The sequence below is a fragment of the Schistocerca gregaria genome, chromosome 4, assembly GCF_023897955.1.
Source record: "Schistocerca gregaria isolate iqSchGreg1 chromosome 4, iqSchGreg1.2, whole genome shotgun sequence".
Taxonomy (NCBI): Eukaryota; Metazoa; Arthropoda; class Insecta; order Orthoptera; family Acrididae; genus Schistocerca; species Schistocerca gregaria.
This window is the reverse complement of record NC_064923.1, coordinates 122,420,371-122,434,886: the sequence shown is the minus strand read 5'-3', so window position 1 is coordinate 122,434,886 and position 14,516 is coordinate 122,420,371. Positions and strand designations below refer to the sequence as shown.

Genomic DNA, 14,516 nt, shown 5'->3' with positions numbered 1-14,516 from the left:
CCAGCTTTCATCACCTGCCACAATCCAGGACAAGAACGCTTCCTCATTAGCTTCAAAACGTCGCAACAAATCAAGATAAACGTTTCTTCTACGCGATTTGTGAACCGCCGTTAGACACCGCCAGATGCATCTTGCATACACCACTGAACATCTTAGAGTGCGGATAACTGCATACACACTTCAAATGCTGGTTGACAGATGCAGCGCCAAGTGCCGAGTCGCAATGCGACTGTCCTCGCGAATGACACTCGCTGCAACGTGTCAGGTTTGACAGTCGTGGACGGTCTCCCCGACCGCTGCAAATCGGAGCTCCGATGAACCGCCTTCTGATGCCCTCACCCTCCGTGCATAGCGACTAACCACTTCTGCCGACAGCAGATGCTCCATAGACTTTGCACAAGGGTTTGTGAATGTTCTCCAGTTTCTTTCTCTGCAGTGAGAAATTCAATGACAGCACGTTTCTTGCAACATACATACGCCATTTTTGAAACTGCCCTGCAGCTACGCTATCTGTCGAAAGGGACAAACTTCGTGCGCTCACTCGGGGGACTTCAAATAATACATACGTAACATTTCGCATTCGTAGAATTGTTTTCGGTCCAGGAAAAAAAAATGCGGTGCATTACTTTCGGAGTAACCCTCGTAATATCTAGTGAGTTATTAATCGAACCAACAAATAATGAGAAAAAAAATGGTTTAAATCGGCCAAGGTCTCCTGCTAACGCAAAAGCAGTCAGGTTTAAGAAAATATACCGGAAGAATTCCAAGCCAAATCTGGCGTGGGTCAAGGAAGCCGGGTGGCCCACGCCTGGACTCCCTTCCCACGCTCGGCGCCAGTGTTCTGTCAGTCGGCACTTGTTCCTCGTGTTTATTCACTGTTCCAGTCATTGCAATTGCATTTACAATGAAGCTATAATTTTTGTGTTGGGATGTGGCGGTAAGACCGGTATTTGGTTGCCCCTATCTTAGGTACCTAGAGGCTTTTCACCAAAAAAAGCTTTCTATTCCTGAGGACGTAATTTGGCGTTGTTCGCAGGGGAGGTATAGTTTGGCCCTTTAAGTTTTCAGTAAGAGCGTCAGTCTCTGAAAAGTTATCGGCGGAAGCAGTTATCAAAAAGGTTTGTTTCAGAAATCCTTCATCCCTACCGTTAGAGATATGAGAACCATACAATTTATAAACGCATTGCATGAGAAATAAGCTAAGAATATGATACCAAGAAGATGTAAATAAAGGTTCTTTTAAATTGAAAATTGAAGAGTACATGCATAAGTTTTCAAAACTCAAATGTTCAAATGTGTGCGAAATCTTACGGGACTTAACTGCGAAGGTTATCAGTCGCTAAGCTTATACATTACTTAACCTAAGGACAAACACACCCACCCAAGTCCGAGGGAGGACTCGGGCCTCCGCCGGGATCAGCAGCACAGTCCATGACTGCAGCGCCTAAGACCGCTCGGCTAATCCCGCGCGGCCAGAAATTTTCATTTCTTTTTGACGCAGCAGGTCATAAAAGCCTCAGTGTTCTAAATCGAATTCCTAACACAAACTTCTAGTTGTGTAATTACAATATTAAAGTCAATTGTTACTGTGAGATTCATACAGGGTGGTCCATTGATAGTGACTGGGCCAAATATCTCACGAAATAAGCAACTGCGTTTTTTTAAAAATAGGAACCCTCGTTTTTATTACATATTCGTGGCGTACGTAAAGAAATATGAATGTTTTAGTTGGACCACTTTTTCCGCTTTGTGATAGCTGGCGCTGTAATAGTCACAAACGTGTAAGTACGTGCTATCACGTAACATTATGTCTGTGCTTTGTGATACATTACCCGTGTTGAAATGGACCGTTTACCAATTGCGGAAAAGGTCGATATGGTGTTGATGTGTGCCTATTGTGATCAAAATGGCCAATGGGCGTGTGCCATTCATGCTGCTCGGTATCCTGGACGACGACATCCAAGTGTCCGGACCGTTCGCGGGATAGTTACGTTACTGAAGGAAACAGGAGGTGTTAAGCCACATGTGTAACGTCAACCACGACCTGCAACAAAGTAGATGCTGTAGCTGCTGTCACGGCGGCTAATCCGCACGTCAGTAGCAGACAAATTGCGCGAGAATCGAGAATCTCAAAACCGTCTGTGATGAGAATGCTACTTCAACATCGATTGCACCCGTACCATATTTCTATGCACCAGGAATTGCATGGCGACGACTTTGAACGTCGTGTACAGTTCTGCCACGGGGCACAAGAGAAATTACGGGACGATGACAGATTTTTGCACGCGTCCTATTTAGCGACGAAGCGTCATTCACGAACAGCGGTAACAAAGTGGCATAACATGCAATATTGTGCAACGGAAAATCCACAAAGGTACATTTATCAGATTGGAACAAACGAAATAAAATGTTCAAACGTATATACGTTCTGTATTTTAATTTAAAAAACGTACCTGTTAACCAACTGTTCGTCTAAAATAGTGAGCCATGTGTTTGTGACTATTACAGCGCCATCTATCACAAAGCGAATGAAGTGGTCCAAGTAAGACATTTCTTTACGTACTACACGAATATGTAATAAAAGAATGGGGGTTCCTATTTAACAAAAACGCAGTTGATATCCGTTTGACCTATGACAGCACCATCTAGCGGGCCAACCATAGCGCCAACTGGTTTCCCCTTCAAGCTAGCTAAGTTTCGTTCTTTGTAGTTTTTTCGTTTGACGCTTATTTCGTGAGATATTTGGCCCAGTCACGATCAATGGACCACCCTGTAAAAAAAAACTTATTGGCGGTTTACTTTACCCAATACCAGTCTACTAAATAGGATAATTGGACTTGACAGAAACCAAGAATCGTAATAAAATGTGTGAAACACTGTAACTGAGGAAAGTTTGTTGAGACGAATCTAGAGTTTGTTTCATTATAGCGATGCTGCTGTCAAAATCGGCCACGTCAATTTCCAAAACAAGTTCAGATTTTGAAGTACCTTCCAGCTGGATGTACTAAAAAATGGAGAGGTTCTACGTTTCCTAAACTTTTCTCTGACCAAAAATGACAGTTTTTCAGTGTTTAACAATTTTGCATAACACCAGTGAGTTTCTAAAATAATTTTGTTTTGGAATATTTTAACTTTTAGTTTTATTTTTTATCCTTTAACATATCTACCATTTTAAGTAAATTTTTCCCATTTTTTCATCAACTTTGACGGCAATGCGCGGCCTAAACACGGTAACGAATTCAAGTAACAGTTAACTGTTTTCTGACGATTTAACACATCTTTTGTACAGTTACATCCGGATGGCGGTAATCTGAAAATAAGAGAAGAATACAGACACATTGCACTGCGGCGGAAGTGTCAAAAAGTTACAAAACGAATTACGGAATCAAGTATAAAAAAACATGATGCGATTGGAAACCACTTTTCGTTGTTCAGGGGCAGCTAGGCGGAAGTGCAATCTTTAGCGGCTCGAGACAGGTATGTTCTGTCTTACGAACGGTTGTTAAAATTTTTACTCTGGTTGGCAAACTTTTAGAATTTCAGTTTTATGACAGCACTAACAGTAGTAACACCATCTTAATAGCCAAGATGACAGGTTAGTAAGCAACAGTTCAGAGCATAGCTTCACTTACAGAGAATAGAGAGAGTGTACTGTTAGGGATTCTCTTGTAATTTGGGATCGCTACGAGTTGATTGTTCTTTAGTAAGAAAACTTCAATAGATACTTTAACCTTCCTAGGTTGCACATGTTCGTCGCTTGAATAGGGTTTCCGTATCTAGCTGGGACCTCGTCGGGCACATAGTGGGGTAGAAATGAAGTGAAAATTTATTTACTACATTTATTTATTTAGAACACAATTACATGGAACTTGTTGCGGCAGAACTAGTCTGTACACCGTATTTTTCGAGAGATTTCACCTTCATCAAGTCTTTTCCCTTCTACGTATTTATAAAACCCCATGCAAGTCAACGTTTAATTATCAGTCCGATGAGCCTACATCAATGGTAATACTCTTTCCGCAGTGGCAATACTTTGCAAAATCGGGACAATTTTGTCTTGTCGGGATGTCGGGACAAGTAGGTCCATAATGGTGACGGTCCTGATATATGGGGACGGATGGCAACCCTTCCATCCAGACAAATGTTTAACGAAAAATCTAGAGTGCAGAACCGGGACTACCTTGCTGCTTCTGCCTTTCGAGGACAAATACGGTTATTCCAACGACTGAGCTACCGAAGTACGACATTCGGCTTTACTTTCGGCAGTACCTTTATTACCTTCCAAATTTCACACGTTCTGCATACATTGCGGGACAAGTACCCCTGGAAGAAAGGATATTGCAGCTTAGGCCCTTAGGGGATTGTTTCCAGAATGAATTTTTACTTCTGCATCTTAGTGTGCGCGGAAGTAAAGCTGTGAGGGCGGACAGTGAGTGATGAAAGCTCATTCGCGAAAGCACGTACCAGCGAAAGGCAAAGGCTCCAGTTTCGGGTCCCAGTCAGACACTGTTTCAATCTGCCAGAAAGTTTCACGTTGTATCCTATCAAAGCATCCAAGTTCCCCGTTTTTCACACAGCTTAGCTTATCCCTTACAGGTTGTCACTCCCAAATAATTGAAAACCACTGACCATAAAAAAGGTTACCACATTTCAACAGTTCATCTTCTCCATATTACTACCCACGAGTCCTACTGATATTGTCAATAACTGAATATTTGAACAATGCCTTGTGATTTATCTTCTCTGAAAGGTCTGATAGCCTCGAATAGTGGTGTGGGTGTGTGTGTTTCTTAGCAAAAGTTAGTTTAAGTAGCGTGTGTCTAGGGACTGATGACCTCAGCAGTTTGGTCCCTAAGGAAATCACACACATTTGAATATTTTGAACATATTTTCCCAGTCTATGTTAATTTCTACGGAGATCATTTTGTATTGGATAAAACAATGGACTGTGAATATGTCCTACATAGTACGGGAATTGTCGTTTGCCTCTAGAGTGGTATCTGATCGAAAGTACCAGCATACCCTACGTAATGCTAAACTATGTGTCGCCACAGGCGGACTCGCCAGAATAAAAGGAGGCGGGGAAAACTGTTCTCAGCAGAGAACCAGTAACAGTACAGTGGGTTGGTCAAGAGAGCTCTGCGACTTCGAACGTCAGCTAACCAGTGGACATCACTGAGTAGCAAATCCATCGGACTTTCCAACACTTCTAAAACCGCCTAAGTAGAGTGTTAGTCATGTGATTCTGAAGTGGAAACGTGAGCGAAGGACCGCAGCTGCAGTCCGTGCAGGGTACAGCGGCCGATGTGATGGATTAGTTTTCGTCCAAAGTGCTGGGCGAGATGGTTGCTTGGCTTGTTGGGGAAGGGGGCCAAACAGTGAGGTCGCAGGTCCCATCGGATTAGGGACGGATGGGGAAGGAAGTCTGCCGCTCCCTTTCAAAGCAACCATCTCGGGATGTCCCTGAAGCGGTTTAGACAAGCACGGAAAACAACGATGACCGGACGCGGGTTTGAACCGTCTTACTCCCAAATGCGCGTTCAGTGCACCACTACTATCTGTGAGGGCGAGTTTATTCGTTTTTTTTTTTTTTGGAACGGGAGGCCGACAGTGCGTTCCCACCTTTCTGCCGGTCGCCGATCACAATCGAGGCGCACGCCCTACACTCTTTCTCAAGCTGTTTACTATTCGGAAAAAATTATTTTTGCCTTACTTATAACTTTATATGTCAGCTTCATGACTTGCCCATCATTCGCTATGGTACTTATTGCGTTGAAATAAGACACGAAGAGAAATTTGAAAAAAAAATCAGTGAAATATAGGGGTGCCATGATTTTGCGTTTGGTGCATATTACGTATGTTGCTACGTACGAAATTTAGGTAATACATTAAATTTTTCCTTAGAGTTAAGTGGAGGGCTATCAGTTACCAATCGCGAGAAAGTGAATCTGACATAGCACACTCATTTGCCATCGCGCGCACCAGTGATAAAAGCCAGAGTGAAATAGCCACACATTCTGGCAAATGTCAGCATTCAAAGAGGAGATTATTTGGTCATATGGTTGTTTTACATAACTTCGTCATCTGCCATGTTATTCCACTAACTACACACTTTCTCGAGGGAAGAATGTATTTTTAAGCGCCCTCAATGGATGGTGGAAAGTGGAACATTGTGGGGTTTAGAACAACGTAAGTGAAGACTGTATGCAAGGTTCTCGGGTGTCCAACCGGGAAAGCGTCAGATCACATAAGTGAAGACATTACATGTTAATTTTTGTACTGAGGATAAGGTTTTTCATAAGTTGATCTTAACCCTCAGCTTCTCGCCTAATAAACTTAATAGACCACTGTTTCAGAATTCTCTCACAATTTGCATCTGGGTAACATGTTAAGTGACACCATGTAAACTCAGCTCTGTTTTGGCAAAAGAAGCAAATTTTAAATAGCAACAAGAGAAATGTATAGGTATTACACAAAATTCGCGCCACTCGTGACGCTTCTCTGAAAGTTACAAATGGTTGACAAGCCTCGTGAAAAATATCTGCTTTTGTTGAATTTTCAGCGGAGTACTTTTTAGATACTAACCATAGCAGAGGTGACGTCTTTGTGAATTATCACCATGTAAGTGTGGGTGTGGAGGGGATTAATAGGTACAAAAAATGTGAGCGTAGGTTTCAGTTTAGAACGGCATTCCCCTCCAGCTCTTGGCTTTTCCCCTGCAGTGCCTGCCCCTAACCGCCACCACTACTGTTCTCCCCACACATGCCCTGCCAATTGCCCATCTTCTGGCCTCGTTATTCCGCGCAGACACTGAACCGAGACCAGGCACAGCTCGTGTAGGCCTACTGACCTGATTTGTCAAGCACTGTGGAGGCTCGTATAAAGTCACATGTAATCAGCAGTGAGTTTCAGAGTGCTACCAGCAGTCCAGCCACCACAATGTGTGTAGGGTGTGACAATGAGGTACAATGGTCCAGCTCCTCGTAAGCCACACATATTTGAGGTTAGTACTAAACAATGCTTCAGGTGGCATAAAGAGCGACACCACTGGGCAGCAGATGATTGGAAATGAGTGATGAATGACGCTATATCTCGTGGCAATCCGAGGAAAGGGTTTGGATTTGGCAAATGCCTTGTAGGACGTTATCTGCCGTCATGTGTAGTGCCAACAGTGTAGTACGGAGATGGTGACTATACGATATGGGACTATTTTTCGCGGATAGGGTGTGACCCCTTATAGTACTCTAGAAAACACTGACTGTGGAACGATATGATCACAATTCACAGCATTGCGTGCTATGTACAGCAGAAGTACACTTCGGTGACGATTGTATTAGTATGGCATTGCACACTTATAAAGCAGCACCTGTGAGGAAATGGTTCGTGGACAACATTCTTGCAATGGACTGGCCTGCCAAGGGTTCCGATCAACCCAATCGAACAACTGTGGAATGAGGTAAAACGTAGACGTCAAACCAGACCCCAAAGTCCAAAATCACTACTTCTACACCGATACTCTGCTAATCACATTTAAGTGCCTGGCAGACGGTTCATAGAACCACCTTCACAATTCTCTATTGTTCCAATCCCGTACAGCGCGCGGAAAGAATGAACACCTATATCTTCCCGTACGAGCTCTGATTTCCCCTATTTTATCGTGGTGATCGTTCCTCCCTACGTAGGTCGGTGTCAACAAAATATTTTCGCTTTCCGAGGAGAAAGTTGGTGATTGGAATTTCGTGAGAAGATTCCGTCGCAACGAAAAACGCCTTTCTCTAATGACTTCCAGCCCAAATCCTGCATCATTTCTATGACGCTCTCCTTCCCATGTTTCGCGATAATACAAAACGTGCTGCCTTTCTTTGAACTTTTTCGATGTACTCCGTCAGTCCTATCTGGTAAGGATCCCACACTGCGCAGCAGTATTCTGAAAAGAGGACTGCCGAGCGTAGTGTAGGTAGTGTGCTTAGTAGGTCCTACCTTCTCTGGTTTTAGCTCTAGATCTGAAATGGACTGCCATTCCTCCACCGACTTCCAGACACTTCATTGAATGTGTCCCCAGTAGGGTTCAGCCGTCAAAGGCTAACGACGGGCATGTTGTTGTTGTTTTCAGTCCTGAGACTGGTTTGATGGAGCTCTCCATGCTACTCTATCCTGTGCAAGCTGCTTCATCTCCCAGTACCTACTGCAACCTACATCCTTCTGAATCTGCTTAGTGTACTCATCTCTCGGTCTCCCTCTACGATTTTTACCCTCCACGCTGCCCTCCAATGCTAAATTTGTGATCCCTTGATGCCTCAAAACATGTCCTACCAACCGATCCCTTCTTCTAGTCAAGTTGTGCCACAAACTTCTCTTCTCCCCAATCCTATTCAATACCTCCTCATTAGTTACGTGATCTATCCACCTTATCTTCAGTATTCTTCTGTAGCACCACATTTCGAAAGCTTCTATTCTCTTCTTGTCCAAACTAGTTATTGTCCATGTTTCACTTCCATACATGGCTACACTCCAAACAAATACTTTCAGAAACGACTTCCTGATACATAAATCTATATTCGATGTTAACAAATTTCTCTTCTTCAGAAACGCTTTCCTTGCCATTGCCAGTCTACATTTTATATCCTCCCTACTTCGACCATCATCAGTTATTTTACTTCCTAAATAGCAAAACTCCTTTACTACTTTAAGTGTCTCATTTCCTAATCTAATTCCCTCAGCATCACCCGATTTAATTTGACTACATTCCATTATCCTCGTTTTGCTTTTGTTAATGTTCATCTTATATCCTCCTTTCAAGACACTGTCCATTCCGTTCAACTGCTCTTCCAAGTCCTTTGCCGTCTCTGACAGAATTACAATGTCATCGGCGAACCTCAAAGTTTTTATTTCTTCTCCATGAATTTTAATACCTACTCCAAATTTTTCTTTTGTTTCCTTTACTGCTTGCTCAATATACAGATTGAATAACATCGGGGAGAGGCTACAACCCTGTCTCACTCCTTTCCCAACCACTACTTCCCTTTCATGCCCCTCGACTCTTATTACTGCCATCTGGTTTCTGTACAAATTATAAATAGCCTTTCGCTCCCTGTATTTTACCCCTGCCACCTTTTAAAGTCCACTACTACATGTCTGTATACTTTACCTCAGATAGTGAACTTTGGTTGCACATTCTACATAAAATCTTCCAGGGCTTCTGTTGACCCTAGGCTGTCCCATTCGCTCTATCACGAGCCACGTCTTTGAGGACCAATATGATGAAATGAGATGATGCTGAAAGGAATAGGTTGTAGAAGTGTGGAGTAGCGCACAATCCTGAACTCTAAAGTGTTTAAGTATGTTCTCACCGATAATCGCGCCATATAATTTTGGATGACGTTAGTTTATATTGTCGCTGCCTTTTGTTTTAGAATATTCTCTCCTTTTGTATCCAGACTCCGTACAAATTCGGAGGATGTACTGAAAGTACTAGAACTGTGGTCTTAATTGCTTTACCGAATGATACGCGTCTTTAGAGTTGCGCTATAGGCGGATTGACTCTACACAGGTGTTTCAGGACTATCCTTACAGGTGAATGACTTCCAAGCCTGAACTAGGTCCGGTCATCAAGATCTTGGATAAATCAGGGCACATGTGTCCGACATGTAGAAATGTAGCAAGCTTTCTCATTACTAATGATTCTGAACTCGTTTCAATAATTTCAAATACCTAGGAGACACAAATGTAAAGGTATTAACTGGGACGATCGTATAAAGGTCATCTGTATGAGAAAGGACTGCGACCACTGACACGAGTCAACTGGACGAGGTGGTTGGCACAGGCTAGCGTGTCACGTATGGTAAGTCCAGAGCACATGGGAATCTAAGTCCATTTTTGGTTAATTTGGCCTTCTCCCGCTTTTAAGTACTATTCACGAAGGCGCTTCCAGGGCATAAAAGATTCGTGGCTGGATAATATAAATAATTGCTCTAGGACTGACAACACAGTTGAGCATGGAATTAAGCAGACGTGTTCAGAGCCCAGTGGGAACATGTCCACTGTCACAGTTTGCGTGGTCTGATTAGTCTGTGTGTGAGCTCTAATTAACGCAGACTGATGAGTAATTCGTATAAAGATACAGAAGATAAAGCGTCGGACTATCAGCATTCTAGGTAAGGTAAGCTAATTATTACTTTAAGTTTGATAAGTGAGAATTAACTATCGAGTAAATTGGAGTGGGTTGTCGAGCTTAAATGTGTGATAATGTTTTATGATACTTTCGCCGGCACTGTACGTTGTATCAGTCAATTTTCCTTTTAATGCAGGAGAGAACAGCAGCTGAGGAAGGTGGAGCTTCTGCAGTAGCTGACAGTGTATGCAATCAAAATGGAGCAGAGTGTAGAGGAAGAAGTTGACGTCCTGGGAAGTGAAAAAGGAACATTTGAAGACGGCAGCTAAACTGTAGGAGGAAGTATACGACAAGGAAGGACGAGAGCGTTCCCTCAAAGCCTTCCTGCTACGCCTCCTCCTGCAAGTTGCAATGCCGCAATCAAGGGAGAGAGAAAACATGTTTCGTTCCTTCTGGAAACCTAGTCATTACAGTCGCCAAAATGTGTACCTACAGGGACTTTTTCAGTCAGCTCTGATTATGTCGTCTCGGGAAGAGAGTTGGTTCTGGAAATTCTAAAGCGATTATCTCCAAATATTTCGTAAGGATTGGTATCTTTAATAATGTGTAACCGCAACACACGAAATAGTATGTTAAGACCTTTTACCAGCTAAAACAGGATAATTTAAGTTTCAACGTATCTCGTGAAGTTAAATCAAGACATCAGCGTGAAGCCTCAGCCACTGACCGCGCATTCGTGGTATCAGGACATTCTTGCTTACCTAAGTATAGTGATTTTGGTTCTATGTAGAAATACAGTGGGAAAATTTCGCACACCTACAGCTAAGTGATTGGGCGGATATTGTTAGACAAGCAAAGCAAACGTTCCCCAGATTATGAAATCATGAAATTCTCAGGCTTCCTGTCCTCCAGAAACAGGGAATGAAGGAGTCTACCTCGACTGAGATATACGACGAAGTGGAATGGCCTGATGACTACTGCAACGGTAACTATACCAGCTAAGGAAAGTGGGACACTTAAAAAGTGAAGAGCAAGAGGTCGCTAAATTCCCTCTAAATTATTGCTGAGATCGCTGAATAGAAGGCTATATGGCAAGCTGATAGATGGATTCGGGAAGAACAGTTCTGATTTAGTAGAGGAAAAGGATCAAGAAATGTTACTGGCCTGTTGACAATCATAGGGGGGGGGGGGGGGGCGCGAAGATTTATTGACAAAATTAGAAAAATTTATGCTGTTTTTATTGATCTGGAAAAGCTATCGACAAAGCGCAATGAGACAAGCTGATGGATATTTTTAAGAGGAAAGGATTAGATTGGAAGATGAGACTACTGGTACAGAGCCTATATTTACAACAGAAATTAAGTATAAGGATTGGAAGTGAAATGTCTGAAGGAAGCAGCATTGGAAGGGGCGTTAGACAAGGTTTCTGCCTCTCCCCTTTGTTAAATTTGTGCCTGGAACAGATTATTGCGAAAGGCTTAAATGCAAAAAAGTGTATTGGTGGAAAGAATTTAATGTGTGCGATTTGCTGGTATCATGGTATTAGTGGAAGAAACTGAACGAACTGCAAATAAAATGCATAAAGATATGAATGACGCTTGTATGGAATACGGGATGAGAATCAATACAGCAAAAACAGAGTACGGTGATGAAAGGAAGGAGAATGGCACATATTAAGATGGGACAAGTTATAAGTAGCTTAGTACCAGCATTTAATTTGGAAGTACGATTACTTAAGACTCGACTTGCCGCCAGGAGGTGAAAACTCTTTGCTATGGCCAGGGAGGTATTCAATAGAAAGATGCGGCAAACTAGAAGGTCTGAGGAAAAGACCTAGTAAGTGTTGTCTGGAGTGTGGCGCTCTATGGGACCAACATGGACAAGAGCGAGAGGGTGAAATGAAGAGAATAGAGAGGATAAGCTGGCTGGAAAAAGTAACGATAGAGTATCGGAAAGGGTTGACAAGAGAAGACTGCTGCAGTTTATAAGAACTGGATGGGGCATTCGTTGCTTAACAAACACTTTGGAAGGTCTAGCGCGTGGCAGGAGATTGAGAGGAAGGACGAGACTCGAGAGGATAAACGACAAAGAGAAGCGGAAATTACGTGGACCTGAAGAGGACAACAGAAGACAAGAGAGCACCACGTGGAAAAACTGGGCATCAACTACTGGGCAACCACTGCCTCCCTTCCTTCCAGCAGCGAATAATAAACAAAACGTCCTATGTCAATTTAGTTTAAGACCTTTTATCTTTAAGTAACAAATTGCACGTTTAAATGCCTGAAGATGAGCAGAACATGCTAGAAACGAGATGCAGCACGTTAAACGTAAGTAACTAACAAGTACAAGTAACTTTCACCCACTTTTTCCACTCTTCTGTATATAATCCTTGTCAGTATTTTGCAACCATGGTTCGGTAGTTTTCACTTCTTTCAGCACTTGCCTTCGGTAAGTATGGAATTATTACAAATTTTTGTGAACTCTGAAGCTACGTCGCTTCATCTTGCGTACCAGGACGACTAAAGCTTTTTTTAAACAGAGGATGTGCTTATTTATTCGTTTCCATTTAAAAAGGCACTACGATCCTTGCCGAGGCTGACGAACGATGGAAGCATCCCTACAGCCGCAAGACATTCCTGCCTACGTAGCGCGGTCAACGAAAGAGAGCGAGAGGAAGTTAAGAACAGGAAGTCTTCGTGTCGGCTGACGCGGCGGAAGACGCAGTCGCCACAGCCGCGGCATCCAAGGAGGATGAAACTGTTCCGAGTGTTTGTAGAACAATCTGTTCAGAAGTCTGGGCAATACGGATAACAGGTTGAGGAATATATGTGCAGCACGGCAGGGTTACACACGGCCCCTGTTATGTTTAATCTACCACATACAGACAAAAAGCACCGTATCTAACAAGGAGGGCAGCAGTTAACACATGCGGTCGTATGGCAGATATGTCTTTAACGAAAGTAAGAAACCTCTCCAGGCAATTACCTGAGATATTTTGTCAAATTATCTGCATACAACCTGAAATTAAACTCGATACCTACTGTATGCAAAAAGCTAACTGAATTAGGAAAATCCATCAGAAATACGTGGAATAATCTACATACCTGAGAAGTTAACACGAGATAGCCGTAAGGAAAAGGAACACCAGTGTAATACAAAAGCTTTCAGTTTTCATTAACAAAGGAAAATTGTTTATAAAGTCACGACAGCCTTAAGAGCGAATAGTTTCAGGACTTTACTGTGGGTCGGTGTGTTCTGTGTAAAACTAAAGAAATTCCAGTTATTTAAATTTATCAAACTTAAAAACAAAGTCTGGGCAAGACAAACTGAAGTGAAAACCTGTGGATTATTTGTATCAGTAGCAACGAAAATTTTAGAAGAGACGCCTGAAGAAAACGACATTAGACGGCTGTAAAATGGCATACGATGGACAACCACCGCAAACCAGACAGCTCGCTGATCACAAAAACAATATAAGTAATAACCGGTCATTCATCCCCTTTTTAAGGTGAAGTCTATGGAGAGGGAAAAAAAATCGTGTCTGGTAAAGGAGAGTAAGAACAGGCGTTCTACGCAGACGGCTGCGGTCGGTACATATTCTGAAAAGCAGCACTATTATGATTCATCTACTGTTAGAATAAATCTAGGAACTTTTACAGCCGCTCTTTGTCCCAGCAGCCCACTGTACGAAACGAACAGTGGAAACTTTAGAAATTGCAGCTACCAAGGAAGGTGTGCAATAGATTCACAACTTCATTTTAGGAAGTTTTTATTTTGCATTCTGTTGATAGTTATCAAATGAAAAACTTCATCGAGCCCTCCACAATAGCTATCTACCTCTAGAAGAAGCCATCTCTTTAAGTATCTGTATAATCTAGCTCTGTGATTTACTCCACGAAGCTGCAACATTTTTCTTTGGGAATCCTAGTAATTTTCCAATGATTGCAATAACTATCTTAGTTTTGTTGTATGCTGAAATAAATCCCCATTCTCTTTATCTTTTCAGGTCATGCACTGCTTGTTTCTCTGCCCTCTTCGTTACTTTTATTTTACCAATTTCATTACTTTTATTTTACCAATTTCATTAATTTTATTTTACCAATTTCACACGCTATTCTATCGTTCTACTTCGTCACACAGTCCAAACCGACCTGTCTACCTGCACGATTCCGCCGTTCACAAACAAATGCAAACTGATTATTTGTACTATAGCTATTACTTGCGCTACACTATGTAAAAATACAAAATATAAGACAGGCCACGTACATGTATCACGATGACCTGAGAAAATAATGTCTGCTTAGATTTAAGGGAGAACGCCGCTTGATCTTACTTGCCTAAATAAATCCATAAAGTCTCTTTCACGATAATCGATGTAATATAACGACCATGGTGGCGAATGTGT

General features: G+C 42.3%; 1 protein-coding gene across 2 annotated transcripts in view; it reads right to left on the bottom strand.

Moving 5' to 3' along the window:
• The window catches only part of LOC126266596 (alpha-1,3-mannosyl-glycoprotein 4-beta-N-acetylglucosaminyltransferase A), a 705,207-nt gene that overhangs the window by 315,816 nt on the left and 374,875 nt on the right, over nt 1-14,516 (bottom strand). The gene's annotated exons all lie outside the window — the stretch shown is intronic.